This window comes from Haliotis rufescens, unplaced genomic scaffold (genome assembly GCF_023055435.1).
Source record: "Haliotis rufescens isolate VD_foot unplaced genomic scaffold, xgHalRufe1.0.p SCAF_129, whole genome shotgun sequence".
In the NCBI taxonomy this organism is placed as follows: Eukaryota; Metazoa; Mollusca; class Gastropoda; order Lepetellida; family Haliotidae; genus Haliotis; species Haliotis rufescens.
The window spans coordinates 175,966-199,066 of NW_025963812.1; the positions used below are offsets into that span (position 1 = coordinate 175,966).

Below are 23,101 nucleotides of genomic sequence, written 5' to 3' on the forward strand. Positions count from 1 at the left end.
ATACATGTAACTGGAATACTGTTGAAACCGGCGTTAAACCCAACTCACTTATGTAACTGGAAGCTGCTTGGATAGTTATTGGTTTAACCAAATTTTCCTCCAAAGAGAATCTGTATGGTTAAACAGGATGGACACCTTTATGTAAAAGAAGGAAACGGGAAATTATAAGCATTTACTGGTTTGAATTGCTTCAAACAACACGTAGATGTATCCTATGATTTAAGTGAACAGGTCAGAGTCTTCTGTACCATCCAGTTACTATGTATAAAAGAATCGTTCAAATCTGACATACATGAGTGAGTGAGTTTGGTTTTACGCCGATTTGAACATTTTTTCAGCTATATCATGGCGTGTCAACTTAATGTGAGAGAAAAGCCTGAAGTGATGCAGGTCTCAGACATGTCCCACTTTAGTGAAACCCACGAGCACGGGTATGGTGCTGACAAACCTAGAAACATTAACGGGGCGACCCGAACCTGGATTCGAACCCACAACCTTAGGTTTCTGGCGTGCCCGAGGGACGCAACTCTGTACAGAGAGTTGCGCGCCTTTGACAACTGGGCCACTCGTGCCCACACAACACCCGAGAGAAAAGCTAACATTTACATAAAAGATAAAGACACAATATTATTCATGTAAAAGATCATTTATCAGATCACGTGTTCTTGTGCTCCTTCGATTGAAAATAGTTCTTACTATTTCATAGAATGTGTTAGTTATTATTTCATTAGACAATTTATTTTAATAAAGTTTAACAAAAAGAAGGAATAACGGTTGAAGAGACATTTTATATGGTAATAAACAGATAAAGACACATCATTATTTGTGCAAGCGATTAGGTGCCTCAATCTGGCAGTGTGGGTTCGAATCCCGGACGGGACTCAACCCCAAAAAGTACGACAATCAGTTTTTTACTGAGAAAGTGTTATCGCAAATATAACATTTGTTACATTTGACCACTTTCTAAATGACATTGAGTGTTTATTATTTTATGAATATATACATCGTAGTTGATATATATACATTATTTATATATACATAATACATAATGGATGCTTGAATTATTGTATATAAATATGTACACATATTACATTATTGTTAATATAATATACATAGAATTCTTGTCTCTGTGTGTGTACATTTCAGCAATGTCAGTAATGTGAGAGACTAGTATGTGAGCCACTTTTTCCGATCTGTTGTACTTTCGAGAAAATAAAAAATGTTTAAACCACTACCCGCTTTTCCAAAAAGTGCAAACCCACCCCCAATAGCCTTTCCCCCCTAAAAGCTGCTTCGGGTTTGAAACTCTAGGCTCCTTGTCTGAAACCTGACCACAGGGAATGGTATCGTTAAAGGGAGGTAACTCCTGTCACCTTACTTGTGTAAAAGGAATTTGAGTCCAAAAATAGTGCCTTCAATACCCATTAGGCATCATAAGCTGATCAATTCTTCGTTTTCACAGGAGTACATACACATTATTATATAATGCGAAAACAATCTTTCTTCGTTTTCACAGGAGTACATAATATGATATAGTGCGAAAACGACCTTTCTTCGCTTTCACAGGAGTACAAACTAATTATTATATAGTGCAAAAACGACCTTTCTTCGTTTTCACAGGAGTACAAACTCATAATTATACAGTGCGAAAACGACCTTTCTTCGTTTTCACAGGTGTACAAACTCATAATTATACAGTGCAAAAACGACCTTTCTTCGTTTTCACAGGAGTAAAAACTCATAATTATACAGTGCAAAAACGACCTTTCTTCGTTTTCACAGGAGTACAAACTCATTATTATATAGTGCAAAAACGACCTTTCTTCGTTTTCACAGGAGTACAAACTCATAATTATACAGTGCGAAAACGACCTTTCTTCGTTTTCACAGGTGTACAAACTCATTATTATATAGTGCAAAAACGACCTTTCTTCGTTTTCACAGGAGTACAAACTCATAATTATACAGTGCAAAAACGACCTTTCTTCGTTTTCACAGGAGTACAAACTCATAATTATACAGTGCGAAAACGACCTTTCTTCGTTTTCACAGGAGTAAAAACTCATAATTATACAGTGCAAAAACGACCATTCTTCGTTTTCACAGGAGTACAAACTCATAATTATACAGTGCGAAAACAACCTTTCTTCGTTTTCACAGGAGTACATACTCATCACTATACAGTGCGAGCGAGAACGTTCTCCGATTTGATTTTCCGTCGTATCATGTCCTAACTGTGGCTCCGGGTATTTCTCAAGAATTTCGAGGACCCATTTTGTGCCAATTCCCCGCCTTCAAAGATTCTCAGGATGCTTACATTCGACACATATTTCGCATGTTTACTTCCGTCGGAATGACTTTCCAAAAAAAGTATAATTTTTTTAAACACCTGATCTCATCCAAGCGATATCTCCTGTGGGAGCCAGTTTTGGATGATAAGGTACATTCTCGGTGTTCTGGTTATTTTTACCCTGAAAGCGGGGACGTGTTTGATTAGTTTAAGACGAAAGGAGAATACAACAAAGGGTTTGGTATGAGAGCTTTGGCATTATGTGTCTTCATAACCATATGTATGGTGCTAGCTCAGTATGCAAAGTTGAAACCAGATTTGTTTTAAATACTTTATGTAAGCAATGTATTATTCATACCGTTTGGTGTAACACATTTATATTTTCGTAATTTACACACGGACCTGATTGGTAAGCAAGTCGTACGGCTTGTATAAATGCCATTACAGGAATATATACAATTAAGGATTGACTGTGTACTGTTTTCGGTTTTTTGAGGTGTGAATCGAAAAATCGATGTGCAAACTATGTGATGAGTAAGTGAGTTTTGTTTTACGCCGATTTTGGCAATATCCAGGAATATCATAACAGGGGACACCAGAAATGGGGAATCGAACCCGGGTCTTCAGCGTGACGAGCGAACACTTTAACCACTAAGCTACCCCACAGCCCGCTATTTATATGTAGCAAATCGGTTCTTCTTGATATGTTTCACATCTGAACAGGAGGTAATTCTTCCACAACCAAACGGAACCGTACATAACTGGAGTGAGTGAGTCAGTCAGTCAGTCAGTCAGTCAGTCAGTGAGTCAGTGAGTCAGTCAGTCAGTCAGTGAGTCAGTCAGTCAGTCAGTCAGTGAGTTAGCAAGTACAAAAGAAATAATTATTGCGAGTTTGTTGCGAATATTAGTTTTTCGGGATACAATAACATATCCCAGAGAGACAAAAGTAATATTATAAATGGATAGTATTTAAATGTCCAAGTGAAGGTGTTGAATTCACACGCTCCGTAATCGGCTTCCAAAACAAACCGATTTGGGGGCGTGGCCTAAAGCTACAGGCACAACTGTTGTCATTGGCTGAAAACACGCGCCCCCTCCATAACTGTATCAAACCATCATACAACAAAGATGTTTAATAACAGTTAGTACTTTACACCCTCTCTCTCTCTTCCTAATGCTATGCTTACATTTCCTTCCTCAGCTACAGTAAACTACGGTTATAACGAACTCAAAGGGCCACTAGCTTTAGGTCGTTATAACCGTAGTTCGTTATAAGCGTATATATACAGCATATACATTGTATACAGCAAATAGATGGGACTATAAAAACAGTTCGTTATATCCGTCAGTTCGTTACGCGTGTTCGTAATAAACGTAGTTTACTGTACATGCGGGGAACATTTGATGTACTGCATCAATGTCTACTGGTTACTTTGATATTGTAGGGGTTCGGGTGGCACAGTCGTCTAAGGCGCCGCGATTCGCTGTGCAGAGTTGCGTCCCTTGGGCACGCCAGAAACCTATGATTGTGGGTTCGAATCCAGGTTCGCCCTGATTATGTGTCTAGGTTTGTCAGCACCATTCCCGTGCTCGTGGGTTTCACGGAAGTGTAGTCTGTCTTACAGACCCTGATACAAATATATCAAATACAGCCTATGCAAGTCTATACTGTTTGGCAAGTCTAGATTTCTGCAGTATCAGGATATGAAGAGAGTCTCGGGGCTCCTTTTTATTATTTTCTAAAGATAATTTAACAACTGTTTTTTGTATGTTCATTTCAGAGACTAGATGTTAGTCTAACCGAAGTAGTAAACGTCTGAGACCTGCATCACTTCGGGCTTTCCTCCCACATTAAGCTGACACGCAGTGATATAGCTGGAATACTGTTAAAAGCAGCATTAAACCCAACTCACTCACTACTTTCATATTGCCTTGTAGCCGCTGTGAACTGCATCGCCGCCGTTACTCATGAAGACAGTGACAGCAAGAAGGCAGTGAGAAATCTCGAGTATTATTTCAATCGAAATATTCAGTTACTGGAAAATGTTTTTGAAATTAGGAGTTTATTCATATCGTGTAATCTGACCAAAAGTGTGGCACATCTACATTCAACTCTATTAAACCTTTACTGTCGAGTTGATTGCAGCTTCTATTACCGACCGGTAATGTCAGCTCGTGGGAGCGGAGCAGGGCGTCTTACAACATCGCGGCTCTGATCAGAATGGTAACTTTGACAATTAACATGAATAAATGATGTCAAAAAAAAGGAATGGTAACTTTAGAGCGAGGCGTCTGATTAGAAAGATCTCGACATTATCACTTCTGGGATGTGAACATTCTCCAGCGACCAGCATCATGTAGACATTTGTGTTAACAATTACAGTAAACTACGTTTATAACGAACACGCTTATAACGAACTGATGGATAGAACAAACTGGTCTTTTGGGCATTTTGCTGTATATAGGATGCATATATGCTTAAAACGAACTAAAATTAGCGGTCCCTTTGAGTTCTTTAGAACCGTCGTTTACTGTACATACAGAATTAGCCACTCATTTCAAAAATTCGGGATTCGGGAATCGGGATTCGAACCCACAATCATAGGTTTCTGGCGTGCCAAAGGGACGCAACTCTGCACAGCGCATTGCGGCGCCTTAGACGACTTGGCCACCCCTGCCGCCCCGATTTTACAAATATCTACATTATGCACCTTTATGTAGAAAACCAAATATCCGAAAAAACGAATTCTCTTAGGATCCTTAGGAAAATTGTTTAAGTCAATTACGTTTAAATAAATATTACCTTCATTGCATACTGTGGAATCTGACCAAATCGGATTTCATAACTGTCAAGGTATCGTTACAAGAATACATGGGTCTTTTAGCAACACCCAATATTTTACCGAAGCTTATTGATGAGAGTGAGCGAGTTTGGTTTAACACCGCTTTGAACAGTATTCCCGTTATATCACGACGTGTCAGCTTAACGTGGTTGGAAAGCCCAAAGTGATACAGGTCTTAGACGTTTACCACTTTGTGAAACCCACGAGCATGGGTATGGTGCTGACAAACTTTGAAACATAATCGGGGCGAGCCGGGATTCGAACCCACAATCAAAGCTTTTTGCCGTGCCAATGGACGCGAATTGCAGCGTCTTCGCCGACTGCCCCCTCCCAGCATTGATTAGAACAACTTACCGTAAATTACACGGTAAACTGATCCAAGTTTCCACAATCTGTCGACAGTCCGGTGTGCAGAAAATCCAGATTAGACACTTATTGTTGATAAATTAACTTTAATCTGGGACCGGTATTGACAGCGATCCGGTTTTAGAGAGATTGCACAGTAACTTTCGTAAGCACCCGTATGGGATTACGTCTGGCTAAAGTAGAGCTTACAAAGTATGATAACAATTCCACTCGACGAACCACCACACGTATTAGCTATGCTATGTGTTTCCTGACTCGCATACATATACCTCAAACATATTCGTTCTGCAAGACTTCACCCACAAGCCGCATGACTTGCACGAAGGGCACTCCAGCGTGTTGGACGGGCGGGACAAAGTAACCCATATGAAATCAGGCAGTTCATTTTAATGTCATGGCTACTTTTCCGGAGGTTATTCTGTACATTACAGAAAATAGGAAAATACCTTGGTTTCATGATACGCGGAAAGACTACAATTTGACAGTTATACAAGGTTCACGCCTCGACACGTGTTGTGTCACGTGATGGTCACGTGGACGAAACTAGTTGCATATTGATTCCTGCTTGTGTTGGCCTATGTCACAATGCCCTGAGTCGATCAGTGCTGAGTGGTCAGCTACGCGTCATAAGCTCCACGAGCCTGAGAAGCGAAACTATCTAACTCATGTCAAACAATGGTCGTCATATGACAATCAAAATGTTCGGTAAAACCAACACAAAGGCTTCCTCTCAGATAAGGCAATCAGCTGACCCCCCCCCCCCCCCCCTATGATATGTAAAGCTGGGATGATATGTAAAGCTGGGGTGATATGTAAAGCTGGGATGATATGTAAAGCTGGGGTGATATGTAAAGCTGGGATGATATGTAAAGCTGGGATGATATATATAACTAGTATGATATGTAAAGCTGGGATGATATATATAGCTAGTTTGATATGTATAGCTAGTATGATATGTAAAGCTGGGGTGATATGTATAGCTTGGATTATATGTAAAGCTGGGGTGATATGTATAGCTGGGATGAAATGTAAAGCTGGGATGATATGTATAGCTGGGATTATATGTAAAGCTTGTATGATATGTAAAGCTGGGGTGATATGTAAAGCTGGGGTGATATGTAAAGCTGGGGTGATATGTAAATCTGGGGCTATATGTATAGCTAGTATGATATGTAAAGCTGGGGTGATATGTAAAGCCGGGGTGATATGTATAGCTCGTATGATATGTAAAGCTGGGATGATATATATAGCTAGTATGATATGTATAGCTAGTATGATATGTAAAGCTGGGGTGATATGTATAGCTAGTATGATATGTAAAGCTGGGGTGATATGTAAAGCTGGGATTATATGTAAAGCTTGGGTGATATGTACAGCTAGTATGATATGTAAAGCTTGTATGATATGTAAAGCTGGGGTGATATGTAAAGCTGGGGTGATATGTAAAGCTGGGGTGATATGTATAGCTAGTATGATATGTAAAGCTGGGGTGATATGTAAAGCTGGGGTGATATGTATAGCTCGTATGATATGTAAAGCTGGGATGATATATATAGCTAGTATGATATGTATAGCTAGTATGATATGTAAAGCTGGGGTGATATGTATAGCTAGTATGATATGTAAAGCTGGGGTGATATGTATAGCTGGGATTATATGTGAAGCTGGGGTGATATGTATAGCTAGTATGATATGTAAAGCTGGGGTGATATGTATAGCTGGGATTATATGTAAAGCTTGGGTGATATGTACAGCTAGTATGATATGTTAAGCTTGTATGATATGTAAAGCTGGGGTGATATGTAAAGCTGGGGTGATATGTAAAGCTGGGGTGATATGTATAGCTAGTATGATATGTAAAGCTGGGATGATATATATAGCTAGTATGATATGTATAGCTAGTATGATATGTAAAGCTGGGGTGATATGTATAGCTTGTATGATATGTAAAGCTTGTATGATATGTAAAGCAAATATGAAATCTTCGTAGAAAGAGCACGCTCGAGCGCACAGCTTTAGCTGTGAAATGTCGACACCTAAGAGCCTCTTGTCGTACAGTCTAGTTGATAGTTTTATTTTACTCAGAATATTTATGCCCAGATATAAATATGACACAGATGAGGCGTCTCACCGTTTGCTTCTATTTATATCCCAGGTGGGTACACCAATGGGGAAGGGGGCTGGCTGTTATTTTCGATCATCATCATCATCATCATCATCATCATCATCATCATCATCATGTGCAGATTAAAATTTTAAAAATGCAGCAAAGAGGGTTTGAGTTATCCTGGCACAGTTAGGCTGGTTAGGCTCATCATCAGCTCAGGGCCCTTGCCCCCTCTACACGCAGCCCAGACAGCGAATGGGACTTCTCCCAGGAAGCGCTGCCTAGTCCAACCCACCCAGATATTTTCGGAGAATGTGAAGACTCCCCAAAACTGCAGCCTTCTGCATTACCCATAATGTCAGAAGGGCTGTATTCCTGGTAGCAAACCCGGGTCAGTCAACAGATTGGGAGTAACAAACCTAAGGCACCGAGAACAATGGGGAGTCGGACAACTTGGTACTTGGGATGCAAACGTGACATTTCGAAAGCGAGGTCTGCATATTTGCCATGTTTTTCCTCAATCTTGTCAAACACATTGGCGTCAAAAGGGACAGAAAATTCAATAATATAAATGATTTCATTGCATTTATCAAAAAGGACAAGATCAGGTTTGTTGGCCTGAATATGTCTGAGGCTGTATACGGGCCTATTCCAAAGAATTTTGTATTTATCATTTTCTATGACGCCCTCTACATATTCTGGGTCGTACCATAGATGGACCTCTGTGTCAAAACCACAAGCATGGCGAAGACTGTAATAAAATAATCGAGCGACCCCATCAGTTTCTGCCAAAGCTGGGAGTCCGCTGACAATGTGTTGGGCAGTCTCATTAAATTCATTACATAATGTACATTTCATATTTACATTTTGATACAAAATCACACATTGACGGTTTATTATTATTACCGTTAAAACATTGCTCTACATTGTTCAATTTAAAACATTGTTCTTCAAACTTTTGATAGTATAAAGTAGGCACGATTGAAATTTGACTGGGATATTGGTAAGCGCTACACTTACGAAACAAACAACTTTACTAGTACGATGACAGAAATTATTACCATATCATTATCCCTTGTAGGTATAAGATCCTGACACTCCTAAGGGACGCAACTCAATTGTGGCACATTTGAGGCCTAGGCCGTCAGTGTTCCACGTCGATCTTTCGTATGTCTATTCTGTTTAATGATGACAACGTGGCAAATCACTAAATTACCGAATCCCATTTTTTACATTTATGCAAAGGGTACATCGGCAGGAAACGGTCTTTATTAAAGTTCTGACATCTAATTGGGGCAATACGGTAGTATCTTCCATTGCATAGCACAATGTACTGAAGTAACTGTGTTCAATTCTCTACATGTTTTACCTCTGGTTATATCAGTAAGTGTCTTATTTTCAAATGTGCATATATAAAACCATATACTTTCTTATTTTCTTATCAATCATCTATGCAATATGAATTTCCCTTGGGATCATGAAGTCATATTTTATCTCCTATCCTATCGTAAAATGTTAGCTTGTTCAACCGATACTGAATAAAAGTTGTTGTAAAATGTTTGAGTCCATGTGCAACTGTGTGCAAAGTTGTTAAATACATATGTTTTAAATAATTCCCCAGAACAGTCGCCGCCATGCAGCCGTGGGAACAATGGGAGATGACAGATGTGTCAGAGGTAATAATAAGCTCAAAAGTCATATATCTGTTTCAAAACGTTTAATGAACTCACTATTTATGTAAGCCATCAAAAATATTAAAATTCTTATTTGGAATATGACGTACGTCATGCTATGTGGAGATCTGTTGATTATACATCAGTAAAAATAAATACTATGAAACCTTATTTATCATCACGTTCAACTGCACTGGCATAGACTCTCTCTCCTAATGTGTTGTTAGGGTTGACTAATCAAACGATAAGTGTGTTGTAAAATGAGCAGACTCCATGAACTGACTTTTACATAATATTATTTTTCAAAGGCATCAATTTCATTTGCGTTTGTGTAAATCCGTTGTTAACAAAGGGTGGGATCAAGGGCACCCTCCACAGGAACTCGCACCACACAACCACACACAAACTACACACACATACCCAGACACCCACACCCACACTACACAGAGACTCACCCACACACCACATACACAAACTAACACACACAACACACACCAATGACACTCACACAAACCACATACACAAACTAACACAACCCAGACACTCACACACACACCACATACACAAATTAACACACAACACACACACACAACAAAGACACAAACTAACACACACAATACACACACACATCACATACACAAACTAACACACACCACAGACACACCATAGACACACACATACACACCACGTACTCTCACACACACCACATACATAAACTAGCACACACAACACACACATCACAGACACACACACACAACACAGACACACACACACAACATACACAAACTACACATACACAAACTAACACACACAACACACATAAAAGCTACAAACACAGAGAAACACACCAAATAGCACACACACACAACACATACAGACTACTCACACAAATAAACTCAAACTACACACACAAATACACACACACACACACACAAAGACACACACCAGTCCTCAGTGCCTCTCTGGCACGCCGTAGGTTGACGTCACTCCTAGCTGTATCATATATCAAGCTACAATTTATCATTATCGGTATCAGTATTTCAAATCTGTTGAAATAAATAAATATGCCCATATATTTACAATGACATTTCCACACATAGATAGATTAGCCTAAGTAGTATATGTACATATATATTCCTATAATTTCCAAAACCTAACGTGACAGCTGGCGCACATTTGTCATGTTTTAGTCGAATACAGACATACAGTAGAAAATGGATATAACGAGCTACACGGGACCGGAGGAATCAGTTCGTTATATACGTTGTTCGTTATATACGTTTTCGCTCGGAAACATCAGCCATCTTGGATAAAACAAAAACAGTACACGTCATTGCAGCACTGACTTGTATGTAGACATGTAAATAAAAAAAAAAAAATTTGTTTATTCCACTAAGATTACAAATTAAATATACAAGATTCATGAACATTGACAAAAGCATTGACGACTCAGGTTTGACGTGAAAAGGCATAGGAGCATATTTAAAATTTAATTGCATTCGCCGGTGGGTGGTAGAGGTGGGGGGGGGGGGGGGGGGCAGTTCACGGTTAAGCAAAACGTGACTACCCCAGTTCCATGACACGTGCTGCTTGGCGGGGTATAGTGAGGGCAGGGCAAACAAGCAGCGGCGAGAGAGTACACAAACACCACAGTCCCTGAATACCATCTGCCAGTGTCCGAGGTTTACACTGGTTCTCTCACTGATTGAGGTCCGGTCAGGTCACACCGAACGTGGAAAACTTTACATTAGTATTTGCTGAGTCACCGCCTGCTTTTTAACCGATAAAGGAATCAAGTCTGTGTGAGCTGGGAGCTGTGTAAAGTGGGGTTTTTTTGTTTAACGCCGCACTGGGCAATATTCCACCCATATGACGGCGGTCTGTAAATAATCGAGTCTGGACCAGACAGTCTAGTGATTGACATCACGAACATCGATAAACAATTGCGATAGATGACACGTATCAACCAAGTCAGCGAGCCGGACCACCGATCCCTTTAGTCGCCTCTTACGACAAGCATAGTCGCCTTTTAAGGCAAGTATGGGTTGCTGAAGACCTATTCTACCCGGGACCTCACGGGTTAGGTTAGACCACGAGAACCCGGAACCTTATCATTGAAATCACTATTTAAAGTTGAAGGCATGTTTTGTGGGTTCGAATCCCACGTCTAATTGTTCTATCATCAAAGTAAATTATAGGAACAACAGAAGTTCCGGTATTGTTAGTTAATACTCGGTCATAGTCGTAGAAGTCATAGTTTAACTACATTTAATAGTGTTATTCTGCGCTGAAAAAGCACGAGGAACATTGCAGGAAGAATGCCACTATTCTCATTAAACCTCATAGCAAGTGATTGTGGTTTGACGCCACTGCCAACAGTATAACACACTTATGTCACGTCGCACCGTAACCAGCAATATTACACACTTATGTCACGTCGCACCGTAACCAGCACTATTATACACTTATGTCACGTCGCACCGTAACCAGCAATATTATGCACTTATGTCACGTCGCACCGTAACCAGCAATATCATGCACTTATGTCACGTCGCACCGTAACCACCAATATTATGCACTTATGTCACGTCGCACCGTAACCAGCAATATTACACACTTATGTCACGTCGCACCGTAACCACCAATATTATGCACTTATGTCACGTCGCACCGTAACCAGCAATATTACACACTTATGTCCCGTCGCACCGTAACCAGCAATATTACACACTTATGTCACGTCACAATGCAGCCAGCACTTACTCTGACGATAGTTTCATGCAAGAAAAGCGGTTACTCTGACGATAGTTTTATTCAAGAAAGGCACTTACTCTGACAAAGTAATTTTATGCAAGAAAAGCACTTACTCTCACGAGATAATTTTATGCAAGAAAAGCAGTTACTCTGATGATAGTTTTATGCAAGAAAGGCATATACTCTGAAAGAATCATTTCATGCAAGAAAGGCACTTACTCTGACAAAAAAAGTTTATGCAAGATCTATCCTTACTCTGACGATAGGTTTATGCAAGAAAGGCACTTACTCTGACAAAATAAGTTTATGCAAGATCTATCCTTACTCTGGCGATAGTTTTATGCAAGAAAGAACATACTCTGACAAAATAAGTTTATGCAAGATCTATCCTTACTCTGACGATAGGTTTATGCAAGAAAGAACATACTCTGACAAAATAAGTTTATGCAAGATCTATCCTTACTCTGACGATAGGTTTATGCAAGAAAGGCACTTACTCTGACAAAATAAGTTTATGCAAGATCTATCCTTACTCTGACGATAGTTTTATGCAAGAAAGAACATACTCTGACAAAATAAGTTTATGCAAGATCTATCCTTACTCTGACGATAGGTTTATGCAAGAAAGAACATACTCTGACAAAATAAGTTTATGCAAGATCTATCCTTACTCTGACGATAGTTTTATGCAAGAAAGAACATACTCTGACAAAATAAGTTTATGCAAGATCTGTCTTACTCTGACGATAGTTTTATGCAAGAAAGAACATACTCTGACAAAATAAGTTTATGCAAGATCTAACCTTACTCTGACGATAGTTTTATGCAAGAAATAACATACTCTGACAAAATAAGTTTATGGAAGACCTGTCCTTACTCTGACGATAGTTTTATGCAAGAAAGGCACATACCCTGACAAAATAAGTTTATGCAAGATCTGTCCAAATTCAAATTCTCAGAAAACAGCCCTCCAATGGGCACATGATGACAGGCAGCAGTAGAGAGGACTAACGGATCCCGACGTCTTTTAGTCTTTCATTGCGATGTTTCTGAAAAGCTGTCAGTAGCTTTGTCGCTTACTTGACAAAGGTAGTGCCATCTGCACGGGTAGGTCGCAATGAAATATACTGGGGGCAAAAGAAACTATACCTCTTAGTTGATGTATCACATGTTTGATTTTCAATTGAAAATATCTTAAGTTAGCGATATTGTATCTCTCCAGGCTCCTGGTCCCCAACTGCCGTTGGGTATCTGAGAAAATTTTGAATATCAATAAATTTGCTTTTTTCGGTACAAATTTACAACATTTTGTACACGGTAGGGGGCATGTGGTTGCGAAATTGTGAAGTTGTTTCTCACCCCAGTCTTCATTGTACCGAGACAGCCTCCGTGGTCTAATGGTAGAGCGTCCGCCCGGAGAGCGGAAGGTCAGGGGTTCGATCCCCAGCCGCGTCATACCAAAAGACGTTAAATATGGTACTTGTTGTTACCCTGTCTGGCGCTCGGCATTAAGGGGCTAAAACAAGCTAAAGGACTGGTCGGCTCGGAGTCACTATACTGTGTCTGAGTGGGGTATTCATGTTAAACTGCGGCATGGTATCTCAGTGTGCGAGCACTATAAATCGACATCAGTCAGGACTAGTACAAGCAGCTACACACACACACATACACGTGCATGCACGCCGCTATATAAGTGCAATAATCTTGGACGCGACTTTAAACCCCATTTCACCTCACCTCACCTAACCTTCATTGTACCAGTTTATTTTTACACAAGATTACCCAGCCACAGATTAATGGTAACAAACTGTTGCAGGGATAGACAGTTGTTTCAATTTTCAATAACGCAAAGAAAAAAACTCGGTATACTTTCTTTTGCTCCTCAGTATAACAAGAGAATTTGGAATATACGTCAGTTATGTCTTCATTGTTACAACAGCTTGTCACTAAAATTTATCATAGGCTGGCTCTTCATAAGCGGGTCAGGTGATGAACAATTCGGGTTATCTAAATAAACCATCAAAACCCCGAGTCCTCGCGTTCTGCATGGCAGCTGACATCACATGTCATGCGTCACATAACACTGGCTGACATCACGAGACGAGCGTGATATCATTACAAAATGAATTTGTTACATACATTGTGGAAATTCTGATTAGTCGAGAGCTCAACTTTAATTTATATTCAATACATGCACAAAAACTTGCATTTACACATCATAAATGCACGTTTTGCCGGAAGCAGCAGAACTATTTTCTAAATGACGTTGACGTTATTTACGTCTAGTGAATGAGTAAGTGAGCCACTCCAAAACAGACCGAGAATCGTAAAGTGAGTGAGGTGGGTTTAACGCCGCTTTTAACAGTATTCCAGTTATATCACGTGGGAGGAAAGCCTGAAGTGATGCGGGTCTCAGACGTTTACCACTTCGGTGAAACCCACGAGCACGGGTATGGTGCTGACAAACCTAGAAACATAATCGGGGTGAACCGGGATTCGAACCCACAATCATAGGTTTCTGGCGTACCCAAGGGACGCAACTCTACACAGCGAATCGCGGCGCCTTAAACGACGGGGCCACTCTTGCCCCCAGTTACATAAGTTCTAAGATTTGTCTTATAAAACATACCTTCATTTTTGAGAGATTTATTCCATTTTCGACTCATAAAATATCCATATACAGTAAACTACGTTTATAACGAACACGCTTATAACGAACTGACGGATATAACGAACTTATTTTCTGTCCCATCATTTGCTGTATGTATGCTGTATATATGATTATAACGAACTACGGTTATAACGAACTACGGTTATAACGAACCAAACTGGTCCATTTGAGTTCGTTATAACCGTTGTTTACTGTATATATATTTTAAATTGAAGAAAATGTTCAGACAAACACACTTACTTTTTGGTTTATTTTATTCATTTTTAAATATTTTATGTGTATTATTACCACAACATCAAACAATCGCCTGCCTTCCCCGCTCACGAACCCGTGAAGATCCGGGATAGAATAGTTCTTCAAGCAACCAATGCTTGCCGTAAAAGGCAACTATGTGTGTCGTAAGAGGCGACTAACGGGATCGCGTGGTCAGGTTCGCTGACATGGTTATATTTTTAGTGTGTCATCGTTTCCCAATTGCGTGAATAGATGCTCATTATGTCAATCACTGGATTGTCTGGTCCAGACTCGATTATTTACAGACCGCCGTCATACAGTTGGAATATTGCTGAGTGCGGCGTTAAACAACAAACAAACAAACAAACAAACAACCCCACCTCGGTCGTATCGGTAAAACATGGCTCAGTCTAAAGACAATACGTATGGCAATATTGAACTAACTCATCACCTATTGAACTTTTAACTTGAACAAGGAGAGTATGCTTTTGGATCCGACAAGGTACTGGTATACATTTCAGTGGAATTAATAAACGCTAATGATGAGTCAAATCGGCATATTGAAGGTTAAACAAACTGTTGTTTACATTCATTATCTTAATTTTTCTGTTTTGATAACGAAAATATCTTCGCGTGTAGGAATGTCAAAAAACAAATCCAGACCTCATAAAACATAACATACCTAACTTACATTTTTTAATCATTTTCTATCCATTTATGAATAAATTAATTACGAGAAATATCATTATTAGTTATTCTTATCTTGTAGATCTTCCAATAAATGACCACAACGCCCATCCCCAGGGATGTATGAATAAAAAAGGGAATTTGACGAAGGTGGGGATTAAATTGAAAACACTAATAACAATTTTGAGTGTAAATTGAAGAATTATAATTTAAATATACTAGAATTTTGAACATTAACATTTATGTTCCGAAAACTAGCTTGAAGCTTTCAAAAAGCTTTCTAAGCAAGTAATGGCCGAAATTGAACAACACGCTCAAAGCGAATCAACGAAAAGAAATACAAGGCGTTGTTAATCGTTTGGAAGGTAAAAATCAATCCTAAATCAGATAGATTTCTTCCCACCATAAACTACCAGATAATCGAATACTATTTAAATGGGCTTAATAATAAGATTAATATTCTGTGTTTTTTCTTAACCTCCACTTTTTCGACTTGCCATAACATACTGGTATATTTGAAAATTTTCTAAACAGTCATCGTTGTTCAGATAATTGACTTACAAAGTTTATTTTACTATCATAGCTTGGTGCACCGTAAGTGGCCAACCGAAACTGGCCCTGGCAGTTGTCGCACCCTATTACCCTTGCCAAATAGGCTACAAGGGAAATTTTACGCGACGCCATCCCAAAACAAACCGAGAATCGTAAAGTGAGTGAGTTGGGTTTAACGCCGCTTTTAACAGTATTCCAGTTATATCGCGACGTGTCAGCTCAATGTGGGAGGAAAGCCCGAAGTGATGCAGGTCTCAGACGTTTACCACTTCGGTGAAACCCACGGGCACGGGTATGGTGCTGACAAACCTAGAAACATAATCGGGGCGAACCGGGATTCGAACCCACAATCATAGGTTTCTGGCATGCCCAAGGGACGCAACTCTGCACAGCAAACCACGGCGCCTTAGACGTCTGGGCCACCCGTGCCCCCGAGAATCGTTAAGAGGCCCTCCCGGAAAACTATGCGGATGAATATCGCAACCAAAGTCTAAAAAATATAAGAGCAGCCCTAAACAGAAAGCTAACAGATGCTGAAAGAAATGTTGATATTCTTAGAAATAAAACTTTTGATATGGCAAATAAACTTCTGAATGCAAAGCGTAAACAAGTATTTGTCACAGAAGTGACGAAATGTCCCCCGCCTGTATATACACCAAAATACCAAATATGAAGACAATCCAGCGATTAGTTCTTGAGATATCGCGGCAACACCGTTTTCCAACTCCAAAAGCAGATTTGCCTGCTGTGACCTTGAAAATAGGGTCAAGGTCACCAAAACCGACTGGTGTCTGCGGTGTCTGTATATACACCATAGTTCCAAATATTAAGACAATCCTGCGATTAGTTCTTGAGATATCGCGGCAACACCGTTTTCCAACTCCAAAAGCAGATTTACCTGCTGTGACCTTGAAAATGGGGTCAAGGTCACCAAAACTGACTGGTGTCTGCGGAGTCTGTATATACACCATAGTTCCAAATATGAAAACAATCCAGTGTTTAGTTCTTGAGATATCGCGGCAACTCTGTTTTCAAACTCCAAAAGCAGATTTGCCTGCTGTGACCTTGAAAATGGGGTCAAGGTCACCAAAACCGACTGGTGTCTGCGGTGTCTGTATATACACCATAGTTCCAAACATGAAGACAATCCTGCGATTAGTTCTTGAGATATCGCGGCAACACCGTTTTCCAACTCCAAAAGCAGATATGCCTGCTGTGACCTTGAAAATAGGGTCAAGGTCACCAAAACCGACTGGTGTCTGCGGAGTCTGTATATACACCATAGTTCCAAATATGAAGACAATCCAGTGTTTAGTTCTTGAGATATCGCGGCAACAAACAGGTGGGACGTACGGACGGACGTACGGACGGTCGTGAATACTATATCCCCCGCTTCGCGCTTTCGCGCGGCGGGGGACAATTAATGGCGAAAATACCGGTCCCGTCCTACGCGACACAAAAAGATAATTCAAAAAGGGGATCTAGAAAGAAGAAATGCCTCCCTTAAAACTCCCGACAATGTAGAAACCATGGTGTGGTTTTATCTTGCCACACATTTTGTTAGCCGGAGGCTCGAGTTTCCCACCAACTAACAACTGGGATGGGGGATACTGAACTTACTTCAGAGAAAAGAATGTATACGACTTGTGGTGAATTTAGTTTCCACCAGAACCCGCGCTAAACGCATGTTCTCCTAATTCATGTACGGTCTCCACGAATGCAGGTTGTAGGGTTGTTTATCGCCCTGTCACAAGGTTTTAGAGTAACTTGCACCTAGCGTGTAAAAGACAGTTAATACACTGTCATACGTCGAGCTTTCATCGAAAAACCATGATTTTGGCGTATCCATAGCGTATCCAAAACGAGAGTGAGTGAGCGAGTGAGTATGGTTTTAGCAATATTCCAGCAATATCACGGCGGGGGACACCAGAAATGGGCTTCACACATTGTACCCATGTCGGGAATCGAACCCGGGTCTTCGGCGTGACGAGCGAACGCTTTAACCACTAGGCTACCCGACCGCCCCATCCATACGGAGAGTTTACCGTATATGTAAGGCATGTCTAACGTATTAGTAGCGTATCACTGACAAATACATAACTTATGACAGCGTATAAAGGCGTATTGCCAGAGTGTGTCTGGTGTGTTCAACGTGTGGCCGGCGTATAAATAACGTATGACTAGCGTATAAATAACGTATGACTAGCGCGCTCAGCGTAGAGGAAAGGTGCCTAAAACGGGCCGTATGGGTAACGTATATCTGGCGTATGTAAACGTATGCAGAGCGTACCTCTAACGTATGCCTAACGTATAATTCATACCTTCATACGTTCTCATACGCCGAAAATGCATGCACAAAAATGTTTTTAAGCCTCGGCGTACTACAACGTATACCAGCGTGCTTCTAACGTATACAACTTACACCTAACTTATCCAAAGCGTGTTTCAGCGTTGCCGGCGTTTTGGCAAAAATTATCATACGTCGCCATACGTTACTGCTATACGTTGTAGTGAGACAGGGGCATTGCACTGCCCACTTCGGACTACCGCCATTCACGTATTGAACAATGCCGGGGAGGGACCTCGACACAATGTTAATGTATGGCCACAGGAACGAGGCCTCAGCTAGGAGTTATACAGAAAAGGGGGCAAGGGTGGCCCAGTCGTCTAAGGCGCCGCGATTCGCTGTGCAGAGTTGCGTCCCTTGAACACGCCAGAAACCTATGATTGTGGGTTCGAATCCCGGTTCGCCCCGATTATGTTTCTAGGTTTGTCAGCACCATACCCGTGCTCGTGGGTTTCACCGAAGTGGTAAACGTCTGAGACCTACATCACTTCGGTCTTTCCTCTCACATTAAGCTGGCACGCCGCGATATGACTGGAATATTGTTAAAAGCGGCGTTAAACCCAACTCACTCACTCACTATACAGAAGAACTGACCCTCTGACCAAACGAGAGCCAGACTTGTTCACAGAGCAGCTCCAACTCCCTTGTGTCTTCAGACGTCACCTGTGCCGACATTACACGTCGAGTACCCGCCGCCACATTTCCAAATCCTGACCGTAACAGTTTTAGGCCAACGTGTCCCCCAGAAACCTGTCTCCAACAGTATAATAATCTTGTATACTTCTCACCCACCTTCTGCTTCTCATGACATTTTGACTAGTTCAAATTTTGAAAACTGTCAGTTCTCCATTTACATGAACAACGCTTGAGATTACGACGTTAGCTGCTGTGATGCTCGCTGTCAATGCCATGTTGGTATGAGGTCATTAATATAGTCCCTTCCGAAAACAAATAGTTTTGAAGTTTTTCTCGCTCAGGAATAACGTCGGTGAAAGTAAAGCATTTTCACAAACGATAAAGTATATGGGTATCCGTTCAATAAACACATTTGTTGTTATTTTTATGACGTTGCGGTAAAATTGTCTTCATATATTCTTGCGCATGTTACGATGTGCAGCGAAATGAGCACGCTTGTTAACAAACCTGATAACTAGAGTAGATATATCAGAAACGGATCGATATTGAACCACTGACTGATGTCACGTGACAGCACGATTATAACACCTGCTGACATCACGTGATAGGCTTTATACAACACTGACTTCACGTGTCAGCGGTGATATATAAATAGCTGGCATCACGTGACAGACACGTGACCCTGGCTGAAAGATCTGTTCCGATGGAAGATATGACTTGATCTAACATTGATATATTCGAATAACCCCGAATTCCAATGGTTAACCTTTGCAATGCGTTAATACCGAAATATTATTAAATATATGTAACAATACACGTCACTCATGAATTCAAAAAGGTATGTTTTTTTATCCCCCTATCTTGGAAAAGGAGGGATCTGGTTTTAAAAAATTCAAACCAGGGACCCACTTGGCAATGGGTGTCAGTTGGGTTTAGTTCAGAGGCAATAATCCGGGTTAATCCAATAGTTCAAAGTTGAACTGTATGACCTGGATCTGCCAACAAGACTTACTGGTACTCGTCATATCGATTGTTACCCTGTCTGGCGCTCGGCATTAAGGGGCTAAAACAAGGACTGGTCGGCTCGGAGTCAGTATACTGTGTCTGAGTGGGGTATTCATGTTAACTGCGGCATGTGTCTCAGTGGGCTAGCACTATAAATCGGCATCAGTTCGGACGAGTACAAGGAGCCACTCACGTGCAAAACGTTTGGACGCGACGTTAAACCCCATTTCACTTCACCTCATATAGACATTATTGTTGGATGTGTGCTTCAGTGTAAAATCCCTAGCGCATGAAATATGCATGCTGCAATAGCGTGCCTGCCGGCAATAAAGGCCAGAGAAATATTTACGCACCACTTCCTATTAAAATGTGGTCCTGAAGACTATTTACGTACCAGTTTCTATCAAATTGAGGCCCGTGTTAACTGAAATGCGTCAGAATACAAATCTTTAAGATAAAATATAACATTTAAAACAGTTTTTACATCCATCCTACCATGAGTCAGTAAGTGAAGCCGTGTGGGTGGAATCGAATGTTTAACGTAGATTGTCGATCTGACGTCAGGAGAGAGTGAGTATGGTTTTACGCCGCTTTTAGACAATATTGCTGCAATACGTCGGGTGACACAATAAATTGACTTCACACATTGTTTTCGTTTGTTTGTTTTTTTGGTTTAACGCCGCACTCGGCACTATTCCAGCTATATGACGGCGGTCTGTAAATAATCGAATCCAGTGACTGATATCATGAGCATCGATCCACGCAACTGGGATACGATGACATGCATCAACCAATTCAGCGAGCCTGACCACCCGATCCCGTTAGACGCCTCTTTCGACAAGCACAGTCGTCTTTTACAGCAAGCATGGGTTGTTGAAGACCTATTCTACCCCGGATCTTCACGGATCCGACGCATTGTACCCATGTGGGGAACGAACACGGACTTCGGCGTAACGAGCGAACGCTTTTACCACTAGGCTACCCCAACGCCCCTCTGAGCTCAAGAAACACATACAACAGCTTTGAAACACAATATGGCGCTATAAATGCTGACACATTGGTTTTTACATCACGATTCTTTACTCGCATACATGACTGACATTGAAACTCTGCGTGCCTACACGAAGTGGTTCCTCTGACAAACAATGAACACTTTTTCCTTAGCTCGTATAATAGGTTAAACGTTCATAATAAGAAGAGTGTATCGGGCGATCAGTGTCTGAGTACGATTTCCTGGCAACGTGATAGTAAGGAATAGCACGACTCCTCCATTAGAGTGGAAACAGGCTCAACAATATCAATATGCTCACTACCCACACAATATAAACAAAAGGAACGCGATTTTACATTTGATTTATACTTAGGCGTGTTATCAGTTGTTAAGAATGTAGCATTCGGGACAGTTTGTGTTGGACATCTGGCTGAGATCACGGCCATATTGGGAACAGGGACGTCTCCCCACCGAAATAGCTCAACCTTAACAGTTTATATATGTATGTGTGTGTGTATGTGTGTGTGTGTGCGTGCGTGCGTGCGTGCGTGCGTGCGTGTGTGCATGCGTGTGTGTGTGTGTGTGTGTGTGTGTGTGTGTGTGTGTGTGTGTGTGTGTGTGTGTGTGTGTGTGTGTGTGTGTGTGTGTGTGTGTGTGAGAGAAATATGATCATATGAACGTACACACACACACACACACACACACACACACACACACACACACACACACACACACACACACACACACACACACACACACACACACACACACACACATACGGGGGTGGGGGTTTCGGGTTGCCCAGTCGTCTAAGGCGCCGCGATTCGCTGTGCAGAGTTGCGTCCCTTGGGCACGCCAGGAACCTATGACTGTCGATTCGAATCCCGGTTCGCCCCGATTGTTTCTAGGTTTGTCAGCACCATACCCGTGCTCGTGGGTTTCACCGAAGCGGTAAACGTCTGAGACCTGCATCACTTCGGGCTTTCCTCCCACATTAAGCTGACACGCCGCGATATAACTGGAATACAGTTAAAAGCGGCGTTAAACCCAAATCACTCACTCTCACACGCACGCACACGCACACACACACACACACACACACACACACACACACACACACACACACACACACACACACATCCATATGGACCTGGTCATCGTATGGGACCAAAGTGATTGTATTAGACCTTCTTATGCCTCAAAGTGAGATTGACCAATCAGAGAGAAGAACTATTAACCCCACACCGCCCCGTCCGTATACCGTCAGCTAAAATCCAATATGGTTGTTACTGACATAATATGAGACGGTATACAGTCAGCAACAGCCATTAGGATTTTCCAACACCCACCTCACGTATTACACATGGAAATTCTGACACAGAAAATTGTTATTCGACACTGTTTTGTGTTTTAATATAATTAATTGTGATGAGCAAAGACATTATCTATTAAAGAAACCACGTTTGTGACTTAATTTATAAAAAGTATAGAGAAAAACTCTTACAACGAAGGTCACTGAGTTACAAATAGCATCGTCAGAGAACATACTATTAGGGTGACGTTGCAAACAAGAAACAGCCCGTCGTTAGGGGAAAGCGGACGACTATCAAGTTACAGTGGCCCGCAGATTTCCATATTAGACCATATCATCGATATTAGACAAGATTGCCGATGTTAAACCAAGAGCTGATGTTAAACCATAGAGCTGATGTTAAACCATAGCCTCGAATTAAGACGATAGCATTGATACTAGACAGCGCCGTCTATATTAGATCATAGTGTTGGTATCAGACCATACCGTCGATAGAAGACCATAGTATCGATATCTAATCATAGTGTCGGTATAACCTTTGTGCGTATTTCATCATGGCGATTGAAATACTGCTAAACTTTTTTTTAAATCAGTTATGTTAAATCGCTATTATACATTTCCCACACACAAAGT

General features: G+C 41.0%; 1 protein-coding gene across 4 annotated transcripts in view; it reads right to left on the bottom strand.

Moving 5' to 3' along the window:
* Positions 1–23,101, bottom strand: part of LOC124110913 (organic cation transporter protein-like) — a 64,350-nt gene that overhangs the window by 27,018 nt on the left and 14,231 nt on the right. Inside the window, exon 1 of one of the 4 annotated variants that reach the window (XM_048394039.1) lies at positions 5,769–5,931. The exons of the other annotated variants lie outside the window; for them this stretch is intronic. The gene's annotated coding sequence lies outside the window, so the exon portion shown is untranslated. Of the gene's footprint in view, positions 1–5,768; positions 5,932–23,101 lie in introns of those variants that run through there. 4 annotated transcript variants of the gene reach the window in all.